This window comes from Oncorhynchus mykiss, chromosome 21, assembly GCF_013265735.2.
Source record: "Oncorhynchus mykiss isolate Arlee chromosome 21, USDA_OmykA_1.1, whole genome shotgun sequence".
Taxonomy (NCBI): Eukaryota; Metazoa; Chordata; class Actinopteri; order Salmoniformes; family Salmonidae; genus Oncorhynchus; species Oncorhynchus mykiss.
Genome location: NC_048585.1, coordinates 36,910,529 through 36,916,528, shown reverse-complemented (window position 1 = coordinate 36,916,528; position 6,000 = coordinate 36,910,529).

Sequence of the window (6,000 nt, the reverse complement as noted above, 5' to 3'; positions counted from 1 at the left end):
TTCTCAGGCTTTCGCCTGCAATAACAGTTCTGTTATACTCACAGACAATATTTTTACAGTATTGGAAACTTTAGAGTGTTTTCTATCCTAAGCTGTCAATTATATGCACCTTGTCCTGATAAAATAGCCTGTTTACTGAGGGAACATTATTTTTTCAAAAATGAAAATAGTGCCCCCTACAGTGAAGCATTTATTTGGGCAGCAATTTCTGAGGCTGGTAACACTAATTAATTTATCTTTTGCAGCAGAGGTAACTCTGGGTCTTCCTTTCCTGTGGCGGTCCTCATGAGAGCCAGTTTCATCATAGCGCTTGATGGTTGACACCAAGGACACTCAATGACACCATCCTGTTTAAATAAAGTAGTAATAGACTACCAGTTTAAAGAAAAGTATTTAATCTGGATAAATAAAAATAAAAATCAAATGATATGAATGGTCTTTGTGTGCGGCAGTATGTGCTTTCGTTATTGTTGATTTCAAATATATATATATATTTTTTACTTTAGTGGAATATGTTGTTTTACTTTAGTGTGAAACTAACTAAATACATTTTCAAAAATCAAATTTCATATTTTCTAAAAAAAATGTAAAATGTCTTATGTGTATAATATCCATGCATTTAGTAAAAAATAAGTGAAGGTGTCTGTCTGCCTCTGTTATATTGACCTATCCCTTCCAAACTTCTTAACTAGGCTATCTAGAAGTTATCAGTAGACTATGATCAACTCTGTGACCACCCCCTAATGTATTGAGTAATTAACTCTTGCTTATTGTGTACATGACAGGTACCATAAATGAAAACATATTTCGGCTAGAATTACCTCTGACTTTTGTTTTTTAATGTCCCAGTTATCAGGGACAGGTTAAGTCCGTGGTGCTGAATTGACAGCACCCCTGTTTAGCCAGCTGTAATTCTTACCATTTGTGTACAGGCCAGGAGATGGTTTGTGGGCACAGTTCGTTACACAAGCACTGATAACGTCTTACAAGTTTGAATAGGCTAATTAACAGTTTATCTCGTTCATCAGTGGCGGTCAGTGCCGTTTAAGATAAAGGAGGACAATAATTTTTGTATGAGCATGGCCTTATTTCTATTACAGAATATTGGATGACTGTCATTCATATTCCATTCACCCAGCTCAATATAAGGTTTAGGTTTAGGTTACTACTTGACACTAAAATGTTCCCTATACCCATCATGAGGTTTCTATGACCTAGCCCATGAATGAAAATCTACAATGTAGGTGCACGGGTCGAGAAAAATTTGAGCAATGAAGGTGACAGACATTGACACATTCAATACCGCCTTGCACTCTCTTGTCTGCATCTAGCTAGTCTAGGATGTAATCATAGTCCCACTGTTGCAAACAAGAGTTTCTATTGGACAAATTCAGGTATGTTTATGCCCGTTTTGTTCTGTTTGCTTCCATTTAATCAATTATTTGGTGACGTGAATATATTTTTAGTATAGTCATCTAAAAATAACTTTTTGAATGTTCCCCTATTTACATTTTTAGGACATTCACTTCCTCCTCAGTGAAGTCTATACAATAAACTCTAAGAATTTAGCCGCTGTTACCTCAGGTGACACCGTAGGCCTCGCTCTTTTCTAAACAATATTACATTTCTCCGATGTGCTCACCAGCTATTAGGTCGCAAACCTATTTATTTTTTCTGTCAGCGCAACCTGTAATTCAAAATGGTTTACGTTTCATTTCGTAAAGCTGCCTAAATGCTGGTATTGATTTATGGACAATGTTCCTTTGATGTGTTGGATTTATCAAGACAAAATTCCAATGTGATGTGACTCTTTTCTTTGCCGTTTTGAATTGCACTTATCAGGAATCTTGATAGTTTAAATATGGAAATTTCATTGGAACACCTGTAAATGGAACACCGTTATTTATCATAATGCATTTACATTTATCCTTCACTCAAGTTTTGTGGAACAGTTACATTTCAATATCAGCACGGATGGATACGTTGAAATCATGCACGGTCACACTAGCTAGGACACACAAAATGGCAAAAAATACACCACTCACACCGGTATCCACAGCAGGAGTTGTGTGAATTAAATCATTTCTCTCTGTCTGTCCTGGATGTTTGCAATGCATCAGTTCAGCCATTTATTCTATCAATGTATCAACACCAGCCAATCACATCACACCAGAGCTACTTCTCAACATTTAAACTTCCCGCCATTTCATTTCCAACACTGCAACCTACTTTATACTCTGCTTTTCTCCTTGAATATTACTTTTATTTTTTTCCCTTATTTTACCTGTTAAGTTGACTGAGAACACATTCATATTTACAGCAACGACCTGGGGAATAGTTGTAAAAAATCTCAAAATAAGTGACCTAATTATATTGCTATTTCTTCCTACAACCTGTTGAAAACAACTACTGTGCTACTCAAGGAAAGGTGTGTGTGTGTCAGGGACTGCACACATACAAGCAGTTTTATGAAAACAACCAGTCGATTAATTTTCATGAAGTCAGTTATCATTATCCTTCTTTTGTCAAACTACAGATGTGGAGATAGCAGACGTAATTCACTACTGCCATCTACTGGCCAAATGTGAATACTACAGAAATAGTCCGTAGCAGAGATACAGTACCAGTCAAAAGTTTGGACACCTAATCATTCAAGGGTTCTTCTTTATTTTTACTATTTTATACATTGTAGAATAATAGTGACGACATTAAAACTATGAAATAACACATATGGAATCATGTAGTAAACAAAAATCAAAATATATTTTATATTTGAGATTATCCAAAGTAGCCAACCTTTGCCATTATTACAGCTTTGCACACTCTTGGCATTCTCTCAACCAGCTTCACTTGGAATGCTTTTCCAATAGTCTTAAAGGTGTTCCCGCATATGCTGAGCAGTTGTTGGCTGCTTTTCCTTCCCATTCCAACTCATCCCAACCCATCCCAATTAAGTTGAGGTCGGGTGATTGTGGAGGCCAGGTCATCTGATGCAGCACTTTCCTTATTGGTCAAATAGCCCTTACAAATCCTGGAGATGTGTTGGGTCATTGTCCTGTTGAAAAACAAAGGACAGGGGCCTCCCGGGTGGCGCAGTGGTTAAGGGCGCTGTACTGCAGCGCCAGCTGTGCCACCAGAGACTCTGGGTTTGCACCCAGGCTCTGTCATAATCGGCCGCGACCAGGAGGTTCGAGGGGTGATGCACAATTGGGTTCCGAGTTAGGGAGGGTTTGGCCGATAGGGAAATCCTTGTCTCATCGCGCACCAGCGACTCCTGTGGTGTTTCCTCCGACACATTGGTGCGGCCGGCTTCCGGGTTGGATGACGCTGTGTTAAGAAGCAGTGCGGCTTGGTTGGGTTGTGTATCGGAGGACGCATGACTTTCAACCTTCGTCACTCCCGAGCCCGTACGGGAGTTGTAGCAATGAGACAGGATAGTAGCTACTAAACAATTGGATACCATGAAATTGGGGAGAAAAAGGGGTCAAATTCAAAAAAAGAAAAACAAATGACAGTCAAACTAACCACAAACCAGATGGAATGGCGTATCTCTGCAGAATGCTGTGGTAGCCATGCTGGTTAAGTGTGCCTTGAATTCTAAATAAATCACAGACAGTGTCACCAGCAAAGCACCCTCCACACAATCATACCTTCTCCTGCATCCTCATGGTGGGAACCACACATGCTGAGCTAATCCGTTCACCTACTCTGCATCTCACAAAGATACAGCGGTTGGAACCAAAAATCTCAAATTTGGACTCATCAGACCAAAGGACAGATTTCCACCGGTCTAATGTCCATTGCTCCTGTTTCTTGGCCCAAGCAGTCTCCTCTGAACAGTAGATGTTGAGATGTGTCTGTTACCTAAACTCTGTGAAGCATTTATTTGGGCTGCAATCTCAGGTGCACTAACGAACTTATCCTCTGCAGCAGAGGTAACTCTGGCTCTTCCTTTCCTGTGGCGGTCTTCATGAGATTCAGTTTCATCATAGCGCTTGATGGTTTTTGTGACTGCACTTTAAGAAACTTTCAAAGTTCTTGAAATTTTCCAGATTGACTGACCTTCAGGTCTTAAAGTAATGATGGGCTGTCGTTTCTCATTGCTTATTTGAGCTGTTCTTGCCATAATATGGACTTGGTCTTCTACCAAATAGAGCTATCTTCTGTATACCACCCCTACCTTGTCACAACACTGATTGGCTCAAATGCATTAAGAAGGAAAGAAATTCCACAAATAAACTTTTATCAAGGTACACCTGTTAATTGAAATGCATTCCAGGTGACTACCTCATGAAGTTGGTTGAGAGAATGCCAAGAGTGTGCAAACCTGTCATCAAGGCAAAGGGTGGCTACTTTGAAGATTCTCAAAGTTAAAATATATGATTCCAAGTGTTATTCAAGTGTTATTTCCTAGTTTTGATGTCCAGACTTTTGACTGGTACTTATATATATATATATATATATATATATATATATATATATATATACTGTATATAATGACGAGATGTTCATGTCTCCGTCCTAACAAGTCGATATCCCAAAGGGGGAAGGCAGGCGACAAGCTTAGGTCCAAAATAAGCTTCGCCTTTTCTTCTGATTCCATACACTCTGATCGAAATGTGAAGAGATTCTCAAATGCATTTCCTTGAGAGGTCCCTCCCCTCTAACCTTCTCATCCAATTGGCTTTAAGCAGGAGGCGAAGAGAAAGGAAGCAAGGAATCAAAGAAATGCAATTGAGATTCTCCCTTTGTTTTACCCCACCTACTGGTTTAGGTAAGGATTTGAAGGTTAAGCAATGCCAGATCTGTGCCTGCAGAGGCAACTTTTACCCAGAGCCCAGTGAATGGTTTGTATTCAGTCAGTCTCGACAAATGTACCAGTTCTAAAAAAAAACTTCAGCCATAGTCCCAGTCGGTATTATGTAACAACATTTGAATTTCTCTTTTTTTACATTTGATAAAAGTAGAGACTCCGATCTACAAAATGGCGTAGTATACACTGCATTTGAGGAAACAATGGGATAGTAATTCTGCTTTGGAAGTTGATCAACTTGTAAACTCACTTTTGAAAAATACGTCTTTCAATGTGTTGGTACTACTATTGAGAGAGCCCTTCTTTGTCTATACCCATTCAGCATTGTTCACACCCTCTTAAGCCTTAGCCTTACCCATCTCTTTGAGGGTGGATCCGTGCATTCTGTACTAACTTACCAGCTACTTCCAGACATATAAGAGAGAGAGAACAGCTCACTGAACATTACTCACCCTAGCAGATCTTGTTAGACTGTTACAATATGTTATCCAGAGCATTGGTGACTGCAACTGCAACTGTGCTGTCAGATTGTTCCTTCGTAAATTCAGAGCATTTTGCGTTCAGAGCGCACACTGAATAAGTAGGCCAATAAGTAGGATTGTTCTGAAAGCTCAGACCTCACAACGACAGTCAAGGACCCATTGGCTAACATTGGCTAGCTATTTCCATACACATAATGAGACACCCCACTCCTGACAATTTTACTCCCCCTAGCAGAGCAGGATAGGCAGCATTCATGTTATCCAGCGCTTTGGTTATTAACAGCGCTGAAAAACAATTGAATTATGCTTTGTTGTCGACGTTTACTGACACCGGACATATTCAATGGGTGTTGAGCGTTCAAAAATTAATCAGTTATACTTTTTCAAAATTAGAGATGAGTCTTTTGTTAAGAGATGTAACGCACGCTAACCCCATTCCGTACAAATGTGCACAACTGCAACATTCAAATGAGGATGCAAAGAAAACTAATGGGACTGTAGCAACTATGTTGACATCAAAATCTGGGGTGTGAACTACGTTTCTATTCAAGCGTTGATTGAAATGGTAATGGATCTATAGTATTGGAGAAAAGTTGAAAAAACGGACCCCGCCGACGCTGTACGTTACATCGTGACGTGTCATGGTGTAATGTACAGCACGCATAAAGCAAATAATTCTGTCTTACAGCCTCTCTCCACCAGGTG